General features: G+C 36.9%; 1 protein-coding gene and 1 pseudogene across 1 annotated transcript in view; one reads left to right on the top strand and one right to left on the bottom strand.

Moving 5' to 3' along the window:
* The window catches only part of COL25A1 (collagen type XXV alpha 1 chain), a 469,078-nt gene that overhangs the window by 441,651 nt on the left and 15,263 nt on the right, over positions 1–12,164 (bottom strand). The window lies entirely within an intron of this gene.
* LOC112858192 (small ribosomal subunit protein eS1 pseudogene) lies at positions 3,292–3,484 on the top strand (annotated as a pseudogene).

Here is a 12,164-nt window from a genome sequence, read left to right as displayed (position 1 = left end):
TGTCTGGGCACAAAGCAAGACACAGAGATATGAGTGACCCTCTTTGTAACATCTTGCCACACAGAATAAAGAACAGTGAATGTAGTCAACTATAGAATATGCAGAGATGCCCCAGGGAGAAGAAAACAGGACTGGAGAGGGAATCTGTCTTCACTTGGAACAAGTGCTCTTTAATGCCAACAGGCATTTCCCAAAGAGTTTTAATGATTCTGTCTCTCTCACCCTTTATACAAGAAATATTAATAGAAATGACAATTTCTATTCAACCCAAGGCAAAAGTAAGAATAGAATGCAATGTTAGGTTTCTCTCTTTGTAAAGTTTTTTAAGAAGGCAATCACTTGGTAGAGTTATAGAACTATAACGGGCCATAAGGGTTATCTACGTAGCACACTGATGCCAAAGGTAAAAGCCTTCCTACAAAGTCTTTGACAGGACATTATGTGAACATTTTCCTTCCTTTCAAACACCCTCCACTAGCAAACACCTATGCATTGTTAAACTCAAAGTTAATTCCTCCCATAAAGTCTTCCCTAGATGACTCTTCTCCACATAGACTGCTCTCAGAGAACTGATAACATTTAATTATGCTTATTACATGTGTGTTTCCTCTTACTAGATGATAAGCTCTCAAGGATAAAGATTACATCATATTATTTCGTTCACCTAACAAAGTTTGACACAGAATAGGCATTTCATAATTACTCATACTGTAATTCTTGAACTCTCCCAACGATGAGAAGCCCATCACATCAAAATGAAGCCATTTTTAAACAATCTTGCTGTTGAGCAGGATGAAGGGCAGGGGTCAGTGAAATGCAAAGGTTTGTTCCCTGTTAATTTTTCCCTCCTGGATCCAAGTTATACCCTGCAGTTTTAAGTATAAATGGTCCACTACACATTTGAAGACTACCACCTTGCTTTCCTTAACGTCACTACCACCATCTCTAGCTCTTGCCTTTTCAAGCTAAATGCTCCCATTTTCTTCTGCTACCATTCCTACAAGACAAATGTCAGATGCTTTTCATCCTCATCGCAATCCTCTAGAAGTGCTCTAGTTTGTCAATATTTCCTTTAAAGCTCAATAAAATACTGCATGCATGTGTTCACACTGTGCATCACATATTAGAACTACTACCTACTTTTTTCCAGACACAGTACTGTTCTACAGTAGATGGCCCCCTTAGCCGCCTGGAGCCTGCTTCGGATTCGGTGTCTCCCCTTCTCTCTGCCTCTTCTCTGCTTGTGCTCTCTCTCTCTCAAAAATAAATAAGCATTGAAAAAATTAAAAAAGAATTTTTAAAAATTTCTCTTCTCAAATTATCTAGCAATCTATTTGGACTTCTGCATGTAAATATAACAAAAAAATGTCCCAAGAAAATCTGTTTTTTTATATACTTCAAACAACAAATAAGAGTCTTGGTTGAAATATTAGTGCGTAGATCACAGAGAAATTTTATCCAATAGCAAATATGTGGGAATCTTTCAGAGAACTTAGATTAGACAGCATTTCCACCTATGTGATTCTGCTTCTACGGTCCAATATCTGAGTTTTCTGGCCCAATTAATACATTTTATTACTACTATGTTACACTATGACCTGCATGTGAATATTCTTTCTCATTTCTAGAACTGGAATGTATTCTATCATGTTGATGAACTTGAATTGAATCAGCACATCAGTTCAAACCCAGCAGTATAATTTACTTCCCAGTCAGCATGCAAATATGTTTATATGCTCTATAAGTGTTCAATGATTATATCCTTTATCTAGCATTCATTACTTCTTATATGTTGAAATAGTACATTTATATACTTATTAATATATATAAATATAATATATATTAATATATTAATATAATTAATTATTATAATATAATTAATATAATTATATTAATTAATATAATTAATATATTAATATAATATAATTAATTAATATAATATTAATATAAATATATATTTAATAGTATATTAAAATAAATATTTGGCAGTTTATCAAGTGAAAAAACTGAATGCCTTTAGCTACTAATTTTTATTGAATTTAGTCCTATAATTCCTTGGGGAATATTTTCTATGTTTTTGCTACAAAATTATATTTTAGAGCTGAATGGTCATTTACCAGCTCCTATAGTATTCTGAAGAACTAAATATACTTACTACCAAATATATGAGAAACATATTTTTTGAAAATTTACAATATGCCACACTAAGTACTTAGGTCTGGCTGAATTATGAGAATTGCCTTCTGTAATTATGTAGTTAAATAAGAATATTGTTCCCATGGAACATTTTTCAGTTTCAATTCTTCTCGTAAAGAGTTTGGTGACTTGGATATGATGATCACTTCCCTTGAAGAACTCTCTCAACAAATGATTTTCTTAAGAAAGTAAACTAATCCTTCAATTTGCTACAACTTGTTTAATATTCAATTTCAAATTCTGCCTTAATTATAGCAATAAGATTTTCATAGTCAAGGATCAAGGAATGCAACAGCCATTAAGAAAGTAATTTTATGATTATTTTTAAATGTACCTCTCTCATAATTAGAAGCAAACTATGAGTTCTTGAAAAGTATGAAGTGTATAAAAGCAAATAATCATATAAAAGGTATTCTATAATACATGTTTTCTTCAGTCCAGACCAGTTCTTAAAATCCTGCAAATAAGAATACAAACATGAATAGTCTACTCTAATAAATCTTAATCTAATGATCCTAAAGGTACCGAAAGATGGGGCAGGCTCCAGGAGCTAATAAAGGTTTTCCACTATCTCATGAGGAAGCTAGAGCTCCTATAGTTCTTCCACCAGCTGATCTGCAATCCCCAGTTTCAGAGAAGTCTTCAGACTGGAGTAGTGCAAAAACACTCCAGCATTTGATGATGACACTTTTAATGGCTTTAATAGTAATCACACTGAGATTCAAGTGTTTGCCTTGGTCTTAAACTGGTGTCTTTCACACAAATGAATGCTAACCATCTGGGTTTGCTATAGGATGAAAGAAAACATAAAAAGTATTCAGCACTTCAACAGAACTGATCAAGGAAGATGAAAAACATAAGCAAATTCTGAATATTCCCTTTTCTTCACCAAAGCATATTCCCATGTTTAAAAGAGGTTTTAAGATGAGAAAGAACCCAGTGTCCATCCACTGAGAGTATTTTTTTAATTACACATCCATTTAATGAAATTCTATTCAGCTGCTAAAGTAACAAAAAATGAGACAGTATCATCTTGCCAAAATTTTTAAACTGAATTTACAAGAAACGCACCCTGTTGGTTCTCTGAGCAACACCATGGCGGTTAGCAAGAACAAGTGCTTTACAAAAGGCAGCAAAGGGAGCCAAGAAGAAAGTGGTTGATACATTTTCTAAGAAAGATTGGTATTATGGGAAAGCAATAGCTATGTTCAATATAAGAAATATTGGAAAAATACTAGTCACAGTAACTCAAGGAACCCTAAATATATCTGGTGTCCTCAAGGATTGATTATTAAGCATGCAACCAAGCAACTACAGAGTATGAATTGACTTTGTCATGCTCTGAAAATTGCTATCTTGAACAAATTCCTGACATTAGCTTATTATATTTTTTAAATTTCTCTCTTTTCCAAAAATGATAAAGAAAACCTAGATTCCAAATAAATAAGGTACTTTAAGAAGTGGGAAGGATGGGAAGACCATCTTCAAAGTTGGCCCCAAAGTAAGGTCCCAAAGTAAGAAACTCTAATTTTGCAAGGAATGACTAGCACTCCACCTCTCAAGCTGCTTTTACAATGTGTAGGTGGCCAGATGGTCCATTCTAGAAAGCATGTGATTATGAGCTGGTTGTGACCTAAAGGGACAACTTAAAGGTGGGTTTACTACCAATAATCTGTTCAAAATCATATTTTACAAGCAGGAAGTTCAACAGCATTCAAGAACAGAAAAAGCCACTTCTCAGTTCTTAAATGGTTATATAATGGTTATTAATCCAGTTATTACCCCCCAAAAAGAAACTGGTTAAAAAGACTATATCCAGCTAATTAATAAGGAGTACCACTAATGTAAAGAGAACTCCAGAGGGTGTTTTTTTTTTTTTTAAGACTATAGCTTTATTTTACAGCAATAAAAGCAGTTTGCTAAATCACACTACTAAACTTTCTTCCTTGGAAACACCTCACTTCTTTGAAAACCCTTAAAACAGGGATTGTTCTTTCTAAGTTACAGTCAAATCCACTGTCATTAATATTATCATAAATTCTCCCAGCTGAGCTTATGGGTTATGTCAATATGCCATCTTGCAGGCAGCAGAAAACCAACCAAATGGGGAAATTGACAAATCACACACACACAGTTAAATCATATTTTGCTTCACGTTTTTAAAACTAGTTCATCTCTCAGTGAAATCGTGTTTTTATGTGAACACTAAAGTTCAAACTAAGCAATTCTTCAGCTACTCCAAAAAATACAGTAGAATGTTGATGGATTTCTGGCTAGGTTTTAAATCCAGCTCCCCAAAGAATAAGGGCAACAGAAACCAAAGTTTCTGAGAAGCCTTCAGGACAAAGCTTCAATAATACAATAAGTGTTTTAAGAATGGTTATTATAATTATAATACTCTTTCGTACTTAGGAGACGACCATAGTTTTTCCCTCTATAGCACAAAAACTGAACCAGGAGCCAGAAGTGGGAAAAAAAATTAAAGTTCATTCATTAAATGAAAGGAAAAAAAAAAGATTGTGAAAACATGGTCCACCAAAACATTACTGATTTGAGCTAAAGAGTGAAAAAATTAACAGACTTTGAAGGAATTCTGAAAAGAGTTCACTTAAGTATTTATTAGAATCAAGAAAAGTTTACGGGGCACCTGGGTGGCTCAGTCGGTTAAGCATCCGACTTCGGCTCAGGTCATGATCTTGCGGTCCGTGAGTTCGAGCCCCGAGTCAGGCTCTGTGCTGACCGCTCAGAGCCTGGAGCCTGTTTTGGATTCTGTGTCTCCCTCTCTCTCTGACCCTCCCCCATTCATGCTCTGTCTCTCCCTGTCTCAAAAATAAATAAATATTTAAAAAAAAATTTTTTTAAATAAAAAAAAAAGAATCAAGAAAAGTTTACAATATTCTTAAACATCATTTGCTAATTCCTTATCCTACCCTTTTTTTATTTAAATGTTTATTTGTTTATTTTGTGAGAGAGAAAGGGGGGCAAAGAGAGAGGGAGAGAGAGAATCCTAAGCAGGCTCCATGCTGTCAGCACACAGCCCAAAGCAGGGCTTGAAATCACAAACTGTGAGATCATGACCTGAGCAGAAATCAAGAGTTAGATGCTTAACTGACTGAGCCACCCAGGATACTTATCTTATACTATCTTTCTATTGCATCCCATCAAGAGCTCCCTACAAGGTCAGTGAGAGTGCTAACAGATCAGCACTTTGATTCACTCTCTAATGTGCAATTTGACTATAAGCATTATGGGTGTACAAATGTTTATACAACATTTGAATCACCAATTCCACCTATAAGTAACTATCAGCAGCACACACAAAGACTTATATATTAGAGTATTCACTGCAAAGTTATTTATTAAGGCACTGAAAATAATCTTGAGGTATAAAAAGAGAAATTATTAAATTATAAGAAATCCATATGAATATCATACAGATAACATGACTCACAATGAATGTATACTACCTTTATCAGAAATTATTTTTTCTACTTTCATAAGAAAAAATTTTCTAAGCTTCCTGTATTCCAGATTTACCTTTGAAGTCTTGAGGATATTCATTTTACCTATATATTATTAGGTCACTTGATGCAGACTTTACATAAAAGGCTTTGATGTAGACCATAGGAGCACCGAGGTAGTTCAGTCAGTTAAGCATCTAACTTCAACTCAGTCATGATCTCGTGGTCCATGACTTTGGGCCCCACTTTGGGCTCTGTAATGACAGCTCAGAGCCTGGAGTCTGCTTCAAATGCTGTGTCTCCCTCTCTCTCTGCCCCTCTCCCACTCACGCTCTGTCTGTCTCTCTCTCTCTCTTTCTATCAAAAATAAAGAAACATTGGAGCCTGCTTTGGATTCTGTGTCTCCCTCTTTCTCTGCCCCTCCCCTACTCACTTTGTCTCTCTCTCTCTCTCTCTCTCTCTCAGAAATAAACATTTTTTAGAAAAAGGATTTGATATACCTTAAATATTTATTGTAACTAATTACGTCTAGTTACTATTTAAGTTCTATTATGATTGCTCTATCCATGGTAGATCATCAAAGAAACAAAGAGTAGAGATCATATTTTTAAGGAAATAAAAATATAATATTGTTAATCAACATGATGATAGTCTGCAAACCCTGAAATGTGTCAGAAAGAAAACTAAACAGCATTAATGAGGCAGAATAATTGTATTGAAAAGGAAAACATTTATATAAAATATAAGTACTTCAATTTTTCTCCAAAAATGAGAAGAGGAAATTTGTGTGTGACTGAACTAGGTAGCTGCTATCATAAAGTCTGGCCCATAGACCAGACTAAATAACACACAAAGATTTGCTTTGTTTGGCAAAGTGCTTTTAAAAAATACATTTAAATGCTTTATCTGGCTCTTAACACTCCAATCTGATGATAGAATATTCTAGTCTAACAAACTTCACACAATTGTATTACTTGCCTGGCATTCTAATTTGCCTTCCAGTTTAAAGTCCTACCTGGAGTAACCCCAATTACACGATGTTTTGTTCTCCTTCTTTTCCTCCACCTCCTTTCTATACATCCCTCAAACCCTACTCCCGCAACTTGGAAACCACTTTCCTAATTAAGGTTGGCCGATCTCAGCTAAAGTTCTGAAAACTTCCAAGCAGTTCCTCTGTATTTCACCCTTGTACCTCAACCCACATAGAACAATTTACTTTTAGCCATACTATTTTATCTAAAAGAAATAAAGTGTTCCATGACCAAACAAGTTTATAAAACATGATACATTATAGTCCCCATTTTAGAGATTCACAATATACAAATTCTACAGTGAATAAATCTTTTATTTGTTTAGCCCAGTGTGTATCTGATTTGTCTTGAAAACGTTCTTCCTCAGGAAATTTGTTAACGTGAAAAAGAAATGGTGTTTCAGGAATACAGTTGGACAAACTCAATACAACGAAGGCCGCGAGTGGATGGATCGCTGGTAGAAACACTTGAAAGGTGTTCAGAAATAGACTGATGGCAACTAAAGTGAAAGGCACTGGGCTCTGAATGCACTTTGTCATGCTCAGGCATTTCAGTTCAGAATCAAGGAAAAACACTGTTGGTCAGTTTATCAAGTTTCTAAATCATATTAAGCCAAGAGGAGTTGGAAATTTATTTTAAAAAATCATTAGCCTAACAAATCCTGCTAAGGTGGGAGCTGGGTTTTGTGAAAATAAACATACAGTCTTGATTTGCTTCCCTCTTCCAAAAAAAAAAAAAGTACCATAAAAGGGAGAAAGGACTTAACAGCAGCGTACATAAAAAATAAAGTTTTTATCAATGTTAAATGCAGTATTGGTAAATTCAATTATGGGACCAGCAAGAAAATTATTATAATTTTAGGCTGTATTAGTTGACAGGATAGTATCTAGAACAAGGGAAGTTTTCCTCTCTTCCCCTCTTGTATTTGCCAGTCAGAACCTATCAGAGTTTCATTCAAATCCGTTTTCAACACTTTAAGAATGAAGTAGACGAACTGGAATACCTGAATGAGCTAAGGGCATTTATTCCAAAAAATGAAAATATTAATGGGAAATACAGTAAATGATTTCAAATATTGGAAAAGTTGTCATAGTACAGAGGTATTCAATATATTTTTTATGATGGAGAGTGAGGATGGTATACAAAATAAAATGGTGGATGCTCATAAAGAGATAAATTTCAACATGAGCTTTTTAACCAGCCAGTCTGAAGACTGAATGGTCTATTCAAGAGGTAATCCTAAATTGAATAAACATTTAGCCAAGAACACACTAAGGGAATTCAAGCACCTGAGGCAATGTAAGTCTAGCTAACCTTTAAAGGCCCTCCCAACACTGAATACAATCAGAGGCAGCATTACCATTTGGAGAGAACATTACCCCAAACAATGCAATATACTCTGTATGGAAACAAGACTATCAAAACCAGTGGGTGCTAGAAGCTGAGTTAGGAGAGCTAATTGTTCCATTTTTAGGATTCTGCAAGCCCATTGTTAAACACAGTTATTGTTAAAATTTTAATTATATACACTTACAATAAAATAAACTGTATTAAAGCAAAGTTAATAAACACGCAAACTTATCACTTCCTAATGTCACTTTGTTAACTTGAAATCAACCTTGGTAGGACACTTACACCCCAAAAATCTGCAATTGCCACAAATCAGGACTTTTTTTGAGAGTAGTTGTTAAAGATTTGTCATCAGCACACCACATCAGTAACATATGTAGTCAACAAGTATTTATTACACTCCCTCAAATACAGCTTGAGGTTGTGTGGACTAGAAGTAGAAATCAAAGGAATCTTCCTCAGGAAACAGGAGAACAAGAAATAAGAAGGTACATCTAAACCTTCAAAAGTGATTTGCTTTCTCAATGAATAGAATGTGTTACATTTGTACAACAGAGTTACTCTACAGCCTTCAAAAACAATGATGTGAATCAATCTGTGTAGGAAAGGCAAGCAACCAGTAACACTGGATTCCTGCAGAGAGAGGGGATGCTGTGCACCATTTTTAATTTAAATGCTTGCATTTCTTGCCCTGGGTATTATTTTAAGAATAGTAACAACAATGGTGAAATCAAACACAAAGAAAGGGGTTGACCTTGGGCAATAACTGGACCAGAAGGCAACAAACAAGCAGCAGCAGAAAGACAGCAGAGGAATGCAGCCTTGACAAAGGCAGCAGAAGCAGAGATAAAATTCTTAAGCCCAGAGAGCACTGCCCTGGATGCCTTCTGCTGAGGGGAAAAGAACTATCCTTAAAGTTCTGATCACCCTCCTTCCCTGTTCTTGCAGGGGAGCCTGCAGAGCTCTTGCTAGTCCTGCCTTCCTTATTCACTGGGCATCTTTTAAAAGAAAGGTACTCAAGTAGGGGTGATTTTGACACCTAAGGGAGATTTGGTACTGTTGGACACATTTCTGGGTGTAGAATAAAAGGGGTGTAACTGGCATCTAATGTGTAAAAGCCAAGCAAGGATGCTACTAAACATCCTACAATGCACAGAACAGCCTCCCACAATAAAGAATTACCCAGTCCAAGGGTGCCTCAGTGGCTCAGCCGGTTGGGCATCCAACTTCGGCTCAGGTCATGATCTCATGGTTTGTGGGTTTGAGCTCCGTGTTGGGCTCTGTGCTGACAGCTCGGGGTCTGGAACCTGCTTCAGATTCTGTCTCCTTCTCTCTCTCTCTCTCTCTCTCTCTCTCTCTCTCTCTCTGCCCCTCCCCTGCTTGCACTCTGTCTCTCTCTGTCTCTCAAAAATAAAAAAAAATTTTAAAAATTTTAACAAATTTAAAGAAGTATCCAGTCCAGAATGTCAATAGTGACAAAGTTGAGAATCCCTGTACCACTATTGCTTAAGGCCACCTGAGTGGATCTCTATTCTTTATAACCCAAGGGAGTCAGGTCAAGACCCAGAGATTCTGTCTTCACTAGGAAATAGGACCATAGAATCTGAACTGACGTTCAAGGGAGTCTGCAAGACTTCTTAAAAGTAACTGCCATGAAAGGTAGCCTGGGAACGGGTTAAAACTGTTGCATTTGACCTAACAACTGACAGACATCTTTTTTTTTCTTTTTTTTTTTTTTTCAGAAAAACTATCTAATTGAAGTGCCATTAACATTTCTTCAAAGTATCGTTATATACATTAGAGAACTAGTCAATATTCTTAGAAGAAAGTAAAATAAATTCAAATACCATCTTCTTTAATAACATGTTGCTATTTTTGAAATTGTGAAAGTAAATGAACTGGAATTATGAGTTCAAATAACAATTATCATTGTAGTCTCAAATCCATTAAAATTAGACACAGTTGGCTACAGGCTATATTTTTGTAGCTTTTCCTTCTCTTGCAGTCTTCAGTCTGCATATCTGACACCCTTATTCCTCCACCAGAGCTTTGCAGCCTACTTATTTCTTTCAATAGTAACACACATGGCACAGGGTGTCACCCACAGTAAATCACAATAAATACTTTATCATTTAGGTGAACAAAAAGATTCTCAAAAGACTACTATATACATGATCCTTTCACCTCTGCCATAGTTGACTGGAATTAGGTAATACCAGAGATCAGTTACCACCCACAATATATAATTTTTAGATACTAATATCTAAAATATTTAACATTTATGGGATGCTTGGGGAGCTCAGTCAGTTGAGTGACTAACTCTTGATTTTGGCTCAGGTCATGATCTCATGGGTCCTGGGATTAAGCCCCGTGTCAGGCTCTGTACTGACAGTGCAGAGACTGCTTGGGATTCTCTCTCTCCCACTCTCTCTCTCTGCCCCTCCCTTGCACATGCACTCTCTCTCTCTAAATAAATAAACACTAAAAAATAAATAAATAAAAATATTTAACATTTATAATTAACTCTCTCCCCTACCTCGTAGTATGAGACCAAACTGCTTCTCAACGAAGCACCAATAACCATGCAGTTTCCATGTATCCCCACCCATTCCTGGCTGCCATTCTAATATACTGTCTTCCCAGAATGTATAGGAAGGGCCATTATCCAGCTTCAGCTATTCTGACAAAATCCCAGTGGGCTCAGCCAAAAGGTTTTAGCAACTGAAACAGGTGGGAGCAGGGTCACCTGGATGGCTCAGTCAGTTAAGCATCCGACTTCAGCTCAGATCATGATCTTGCCGCTTGTGAGTTCAAGCCCAGTGTGGGCTCTGTGCTGACAGCTCAGAGCCTGGAACCTGCTTCAGAGTCTGTATCTCCCTCTCTCTCTCTGCCCCTCCCCTGCTCATGCTCTGTCTCTCTCTGTCTCAAAAGTAAATTAAAAAACATTTAAAAAAATGTTAAAGAGGGGCGCCTGGGTGGCGCAGTCGGTTAAGCGTCTGACTTCAGCCAGGTCACGATCTCACGGTCCGGGAGTTCGAGCCCCGCGTCGGGCTCTGGGCTGATGGCTCAGAGCCTGGAGCCTGTTTCCGATTCTGTGTCTCCCTCTCTCTCTCTGCCCCTCCCCCGTTCATGCTCTGTCTCTCTCTGTCCCAAAAATAAATAAAACGTTGAAAAAAGATTTTTTTTAATAAAATAAAAAATAAAAAATGTTAAAGAAAGAAAGAAACAAACAAACAGGTGGGAGCAGAGTAAAGTATCCATATACCTGGGCAGCTGAGGCTGAGCTGTCTGGGCTACTAGTAAGTGAAGTAAATATGAGTTGGTAGCAGTAGAAGTAGTAGGAGATCAAACAAGACAGAGTCCAACAGGAGAGGCAACTGGCCAAGAATAAGCAAATAAAGCTTAGAGTATGGACTAAAGACAAGTTGTCTGAAGCAGCAACACATGAATATGATGACAGTGCCCAAGGAAAAGCCAAACTAGAACAAACTTGAAGTCAAGGCCAAAATGGCCAAAATAGCACAAAATCCCCAGGCAACCACATACTCACAGAGGATAAGCGTAGCCTATGTAAATAATATAATTGCCTGGATATAATATTCCCAAACACAAAGGTTAGGTCAGCAACTCCCTCTTGAACATCAGTGAAAGCTACTCACTGATACTGAAACACAGGAAGCTGAGTCTTCCAAAGTGGTCTATTACCTTAAACAACTCTTCAGTGTTATGAATTTAAAGGCCACTTCTGCAACTCATGCCAGTTGTATAGACCTACCAATCAGAACAACCCTCAGGGGTCTAGTGTATAAAGTATACAAAGCTATGGGGTGCCTGGGTGGCTCAGTCGGTTAGGCGTCCAACTTTGGCTCGGGTCATGATCTCACGGTTCATGTGTTCAAGCCCCATGTCAGGCTCTGTGCTGACAGCTCAGCACAGTGAAAAACTATGCACTGTCTAGAGCATATCCTTCCCACTTACCTAATTCTGATTCTTTCAGGGCTATTTAAAACTGTAAGTTGTAGATAACTAATAGTAAAGCAAAATAAATCTTACCACAGACATGCAAATTCTTTCTGAGTGCAATTGACTTCCCTCCCCCACTGTGGAAAAAGTCCAGTTTTGCCTC

The sequence above is a fragment of the Puma concolor genome, chromosome B1, assembly GCF_028749965.1.
Source record: "Puma concolor isolate L17-30 chromosome B1, mPumCon1.1.hap2, whole genome shotgun sequence".
Lineage (NCBI taxonomy): Eukaryota > Metazoa > Chordata > Mammalia > Carnivora > Felidae > Puma > Puma concolor.
The sequence above is the reverse complement of the archived record's forward strand: the minus strand, read 5'-3'. Positions and strand labels throughout refer to the sequence as shown.